This window comes from Pseudophryne corroboree, chromosome 6, assembly GCF_028390025.1.
Source record: "Pseudophryne corroboree isolate aPseCor3 chromosome 6, aPseCor3.hap2, whole genome shotgun sequence".
NCBI lineage: Eukaryota > Metazoa > Chordata > Amphibia > Anura > Myobatrachidae > Pseudophryne > Pseudophryne corroboree.
The window spans coordinates 66,744,634-66,751,525 of record NC_086449.1 but is presented as its reverse complement, the minus strand read 5'-3'; the positions used below and the strand labels follow the sequence as shown (position 1 = coordinate 66,751,525).

Genomic DNA, 6,892 nt, shown 5'->3' with positions numbered 1-6,892 from the left:
TAAAGAGGATGGTACATGGGATAAAGGGGGGCTGCAAAGTATATAGAGAATAGAATAGATGATAGAGGGCGGCTCAGTGATATACAGAGGAAACACAGTGACAGAGAGGTAGCTAGAAGATATAGGGTGACTGAGGGGTATACAGAGGGCAGTATAGTGATTGCAGGGTGACTGATCAGTATACAGAGAACAGTTTAGTGATTATAGGGTGACAGAGACGAGGCTGAAGTTAGCTTCTTATTCGGCCAGCTTCTTATTCACTTCTTATTCGGCTCCAGCTTCTTATTCAGAAATTATTATATTAAAATAAATTAAATAAGGATAGATCACTCAGTTAACATTGCATAAACTTCAAATAGTGTCCCTTACACCAATTTACATGACATTTTGCATTAAACAAAAATAATTTGGGCATGAAAATGGTGGCAAGGCGGGCACAGACACCATATTTCATAATTTTGAATAAGAAGCTGTAGTTGTGCAAGGGTTAAACAGCGTTGGTCAAAAGATTTGACACTTGAAACTCACACAGGGTGGTCACTTGCATATCACCCACATGCAATTTGCCTTGACCAACAAGCATTTGGGCATGAAAATGGTGGTAAAGCTGGCACAGACACCAGATTTCATCATTTTGAATAAGAAGCTGTAGTTGTGCAAGGGTTAAACAGCGTTGGTCAACAGATTTGACACTTGAAACTCACACAGGGTGGTCACTTACATATCACATATGCAAGTGACCACCCTGTGTGGGTTTCAAGTGTCAAATCTGTTGACCAACGCTGTTTAACCCTTGCACAGCTACAGCTTCTTATTCAAAATGATGAAATCTGGTGTCTGTGCCCGCTTTACCACCATTTTCATGCCCAAATTATTTTTGTTTAATGCAAAATGTCATGTAAATTGGTGTAAGGGACACTATTTGAAGTTTATGCAATGTTAACTTAATGATCTAACCTTATTTAATTTATTTTAATATAATAATTTCTGAGTAAGAAGCTGGAGCAGAATAAGAAGTGAATAAGAAGCTGGCCGAATAAGAAGCTAACTTCAGCCTCGTGTGACAGAGGTATATAGAGGGCAGTACATAGTATATAGGGAGACAGCAGTACCCGGGGACTGAGAGGTACATAGAGGAGACACAGGACAGTATTAGGTTAATGAGCGATAGACAGGCAGAGGATATATGGTGACTGAGCGGTAAACTGTATATAGGGTGACTCAGACTCACCCGTATACGGAGCACACCGATCGGGTGTCTACGTCAAAGTGTTGCAAACCTAAGTCCCTCCCTACCTAGCTCCCGGCATGCAGCGCGATCGCCACGCGCACACCATAACTATCCGCCGTCTGGCCTGAAGGTCACATCACGTGGTCGTTGTTTTTTGGAGTGGGTTTTTTTTTTTTTCAATACACCACGTGACCGCTTTTCTTCTCATCGGAAAGTTCCTTAGCAGGAGTCTTGGTTATTAACAAGCGGCTTAATAAACTGCACAACATAGTGGGGTGAGATGCTCTGTGGGGACATGTTTGGTAGGTGACAGTGTGACATGCTCTGCAGGGCCTGGTGGGTAACAGGGCGAGGTGCTCTGCGGGCACAGATCTAGTGGGTTACAGGGTGAGATGCTCTGTGGGTATAGGTCTGCTGGATGACAAGGCGAGATGCTCTGCGGGGACCAGTTTGGTGGGTGATAAGGTGAGATGCTCTGCAAGGGCAGTTCGTCTGGTGGGTGACAGGACAAGATGCTCAGAATCAATGGACATGTCTGGCTGGGGACAAGGTGAGATACTCTGCAGGGCCAGATGTAGTCGTGACGCAGTGTGAGAGTGCGGGTACAATTAGACAGGGTGAGAGAGTCTGCAGGGACAGTTGCGCTGTTTGGCAGGGTGAGAGAGGCTGAGGGGACATGTGACACTTTCTGTTCATATATGGTCCATTTCTCCTGTATTCTGATGGGATTACAGAGCCAGTCTGTTGTCAGCAGGAAACTTTGGACACAGCAATATAATACATTATATGGCAGAGTTTCCCAAATTCCTCCATTACAGCCCAAGGTTTTAAAGATATCTATGCTTTAGCACAGATGTCTTAATTATTACTTCATTCAATTTGATTTAACCATCTGGACTCAAGCATAAATATCTTTAAAACCTGGCAGACTGAGAAACTCTGGAATATGACATAATAGTGTAGCATTTCGCATTTTCTGCTTTCATAATCCCTTAACAACTATATATGCTCGCCAGTATGATGGCTGCTCTTGCTGGCCCTCCTTACTGACCCAAGTCAGGAGACCGATGCCGGGATCCCGGACACAAGCGCAGTGTGTCACCTCGCGGGCTCGCTACACTCGCCACTCTTCCGGTTCAGTCGCAACCTTCGGTCGCCACAGGGTTCTATTCTCCCTCGGGTGGTGACGTGGACCCACACCCCGAGTGGGGATACCAGCCGGCGGTCTGGATTATGACCGCTGGTATATCGCCTGTTGTTGGGTTTCCGGCGTCAGTGTAGTGAGAGCAGAGATCCCGACTGGCGGTCAATTGACTGCCTTCTGTTATGGCCAGCCTAAACAATGAATGGAAATGGTGAGCTCTGGCTGTGATCTAGTAATCCGGTGAGCTCCTTCTGGTGATGTTGCGTGCCGGTGAGCTCTGCCTGGTGATGTAGTGAGCTGGTGAGCCCTTTATGGTTTTATAGTGAGCTGGTGATGTAGTGAGCAGAGGAGCTCTGTCTAGTGATGTATTGAGACAGTGAGTCCAATTGGTGATGTAGTTAGTCCCTTTTGGTGATGTCATTGGTCCATTCTTGTGATGTAGTGAGCCGGTAAACCCTGTCTGGTAATGTAGTGAGCTGCTGAACTCCGTCGGGTGGTGTTGCGAGCCGATGAGCCCCTACTGGTGACGTAGCTAGTCAGTCCCATCTGGTGATGTAGGGAGCCAGTGAACCCCACCTGGTGATGTACAGTAGTGAACTGGTGAGCTCCGTCAGGTGGTGTTGCAAGCCGATGAACCCGTACTGGTGACATAGCTAGTCAGTCCCGTCTGGTGATGTAGGGAGCCGGTGAACCCCACCTGGTGATGTAGTGAGCCGGCGAGGCCCATCTAGTGATGACGTACTCATTCTACTAGTGTTCATTCTAGCACCCTGCACTTTTCAAAATCTGTGCAGTTCCTCTTTCCTGCCAAGGGTGTCGCTCTCTGCTGTGGTGCTTCTCAGCACACTCTGATCTGTTACTCCATGCTTTTATACAGACCTGTGTGTGCTGAGAAGCACCAGAGCAGAGAGCGACACCCCAGGCAGGAAAGAGGAACTGCACAGGTTTTGAAAGGTGCAGGGTGCTAGAATGAACACTATTCTAGTGATATAGGCCCTCATTCCGAGTTGATCGCTCGCAAGCTGCTTTTAGCAGCAATGTAAACACTAGGCCGCCGCCCTCAGGGAGTTTATCTTAGCTTAGCAGTAATGCAATCGAAAGGTTAGCAGTTCTGCAACTAAAAAATTTCATGCAGTTTCAGAATGGCTCAAGACTTACTCCTAGCTAGCGATGACTGCAGTCTGTTTAGTTCCTGGTTTGACGTCATAAACACGCCCTGCGTTCGGCCAGCCACTCCTGCGTGTTTACCTGGCACGCCTGCGTTTTTTAGCACACTCCCTGAAAACGCTGAGTTGCCACCCAGAAACACCCACTTCCTGTCAATCAAACAACGAACACTAGAGCGACTGAAAAGCATCGCTCGAGCTTCTGTAAAACTACAATGTTTTGTGTGAAAGTACTTAGCGCATGTGCGCTGCGTACCATGCGCATGGGCAGAAATGCCGTTTTTCAACCTGATCGCTGCGCTGCGAAAATCGGCAGCGAGCGATCAACTCGGAATGAGGGCCATAGTGTAATAGTAAAATGGACCGATGACTAGAGTTGGGTGACATAATGGGCCGATGAGTGCAGTATGGTGATGCAAAGAACCGTTGAGTGCAGCCTGGCGACGCAACAGACTGATGGGTGGAAAAGGGCAACATGACGGGCCAGTGAGTAGAGTCAGGCAACATAATGGGCAGAGTTTAAAAGTAATTGCTAAAAGCGCTGGCTTTTCTACTTGCATTTAACTACTGTAGTATATGAGGCTGCTCATCACTGATGTGCAGCGTGTTGTACAAAAGCATAAATGTATTTCTATTACGTCCTAGAGGATGCTGGGGACTCCGTAAGGACCATGGGGTATAGACGGGCTCCGCAGGAGACATGGGCACTATAAAGAACTTTAGATGGGTGTGCACTGGCTCCTCCCTCTATGCCCCTCCTCCAGACCTCAGTTAGATCCTGTGCCCAGAGGAGACTGGGTGCACTACAGGGGAGCTCTACTGAGTTTCTCTGAAAAAGAATTTTGTTAGGTTTTTTATTTTCAGGGAGCACTGCTGGCAACAGGCTCCCTGCATCATGGGACTGTGGGGAGAGAAGCAGACCTACTTAAATGATAGGCTCTGCTTCTTAGGCTACTGGACACCATTAGCTCCAGAGGGTCGGAACGCAGGTCTCACCCTTGCCGTTCGTCCCGGAGCCGCGCCGCCTTCCTCCTCACAGAGCCGGAAGATAGAAGCCGGGTGAGTATAAGAAGAAAGAAGACTTCAAAGGCGGCTGAAGACTTCAGATCTTCTCTGAGGTAACGTGCAGCGCCATTGCTCCCACACACAGCGGGCACTGAAGGGCGCAGGGGGGGCGCCCTGGGCAGCAGGTGCACTACAGGAGAGCTCTACTGAGTTTCTCTGAAAAATAATTTTGTTAGGTTTTTTATTTTCAGGGAACACTGCCGGCAACAGGCTCCCTGCATCGTGGGACTGAGGGGAGAGAAGCAGACCTACTTAAATGATAGACTCTGCTTCTTAGGCTACTGGACACCATTAGCTCCAGAGGGTCGGAACGCAGGTCTCACCCTTGCCGTTCTTCCCGGAGCCGCGCCGCCTTCCTCCTCACAGAGCCGGAAGATAGAAGCCGGGTGAGTATAAGAAGAAAGAAGACTTCAAAGGCGGCTGAAGACTTCAGATCTTCTCTGAGGTAACGCGCAGCACCATTGCTCCCACACACAGCGGGCACTGAAGGGTGCAGGGCGCAGGGGGGGCGCCCTGGGCAGCAGTTATAAACCTCTTGGGACTGGCTAATAATATATATAGAGGCTGCGGTGGCACTATAGAATCCCCCGCCAGTATAATAAATTTGACCGGGACCGAAGCCCGCCGCTGAGGGGGCGGAGCTTGATCCTCCAGCACTAACCAGCGCCATTTTCTCCAAAGCACACTGCAGAGAAGCTGGCTCCCCGGACTCTCCCCTGCTGAACACTGTGACAGAGGGCAAAAAAGAGGGGGGGGGGGGGCACTTTTTATTGGCGCAGTGAGTGTATAATTATATATTTATATAAAAGCGCTGTTTGGTCTGGGAATTTGGTTTCCAGTGTCAGTTGGCGTTGGGTGTGTGCTGGCATACTCTCTCTCTGTCTCTCCAAAGGGCCTTATTGGGGAACTGTCTCCATATAGATATATCCCTGAGTGTGTGGGGGTGTCGGTACGCGTGTGTCGGCATGTCTGAAGCGGAAGGCTCATCTAAGGAGGAGGTGGAGCAGATGATTGTGGTGTCTCCGTCGGCAATGCCGACACATGATTGGATGGATATGCTGAATGTTTTAAATGCAAATGTGTCTTTATTACATCAGAGGTTGGACAAAGCAGAGTCCATGGATAGAACAGGGAGTCAATCCATGGCTTTGGCTGTGTCACATGGCCCTTCAGGGTCTCAAAAACGTCCCCTGTCCCAAGTAGCAGACGCTGATACTGACACGGATTCTGATTCCAGTGTCGACTACGATGATGCGAGGTTACACCCAAGGGTGGCCAAAAGTATTCATTATATGATTATTGCAATAAAGGTTGTTTCTCTGACGTCCTAAGTGGATGCTGGGGACTCCGTAAGGACCATGGGGAATAGCGGCTCCGCAGGAGACTGGGCACAACTAAAGAAAGCTTTAGGACTACCTGGTGTGCACTGGCTCCTCCCACTATGACCCTCCTCCAGACCTCAGTTAGAATTTTGTGCCCGGCCGAGCTGGATGCACACTAGGGGCTCTCCTGAGCTCTTAGAAAAGAAAGTTATATTTAGGTTTTTTATTTTCAGTGAGATCTGCTGGCAACAGACTCACTGCTACGAGGGACTTAGGGGAGAGAAGCGGACCTACCTGCTTGCAGCTAGCTTGGGCTTCTTAGGCTACTGGACACCATTAGCACCAGAGGGATCGAACACAGGCCCAGCCTCGGTCGTCCGGTCCCGGAGCCGCGCCGCCGTCCCCCTTGCAGAGCCAGAAGCAAGATGATGTTCCGGAAAATCGGCGGCAGAAGACTTCGGCCTTCATTAAGGCAGCGCACAGCACTGCAGCTGTGCGCTATTGCTCCCCATGCACACCACAGACTCCGGTCACTGGTGGGTGCAGGGCGCTGGGGGGGGGGGGTGCCCTGGGGCTGCAATAAGAGTACCTTACTGGCAAAATAACACATAATATAGTCATTAAGACTACATATGTGTAAAATCCCCTGCCATATATTCCATAAAAAAGCGGGAAAAGCTGCAGAGAAAGGGGCGGGGCTATCTCCCTCAGCACACTGGCGCCATTTCCTCTCACAGCTCCGCTGGAAGGACGCTCCCAAGGCTCTCCCCTGCAGTTTCCAGGCTTCATAGGGTAAAAAAGAGGGGGGGGGGGCACTAAATTTAGGCGCAGTATCTGTATTTCTCTGACGTCCTAGTGGATGCTGGGGACTCCGTAAGGACCATGGGGAATAGCAGCTCCGCAGAAGACTGGGCACATCTAAGAAAGATTTAGGACTACCTGGTGTGCACTGGCTCCTCCCACT

The 6,892-nt window shown here is 49.4% G+C and overlaps 1 protein-coding gene across 4 annotated transcripts in view; it reads right to left on the bottom strand.

Moving 5' to 3' along the window:
* LOC134936152 (oocyte zinc finger protein XlCOF7.1-like) overlaps positions 1-1,331 on the bottom strand; it is a 70,596-nt gene extending 69,265 nt beyond the window's left edge. For all 4 annotated transcript variants that reach the window (XM_063931068.1, XM_063931069.1, XM_063931070.1 and 1 more), the window contains exon 1: positions 1,232-1,331. The gene's annotated coding sequence lies outside the window, so the exon portion shown is untranslated. The remainder of the gene's footprint in view (positions 1-1,231) is intronic.
* Positions 1,332-6,892: the final 5,561 nt, after the last annotated feature.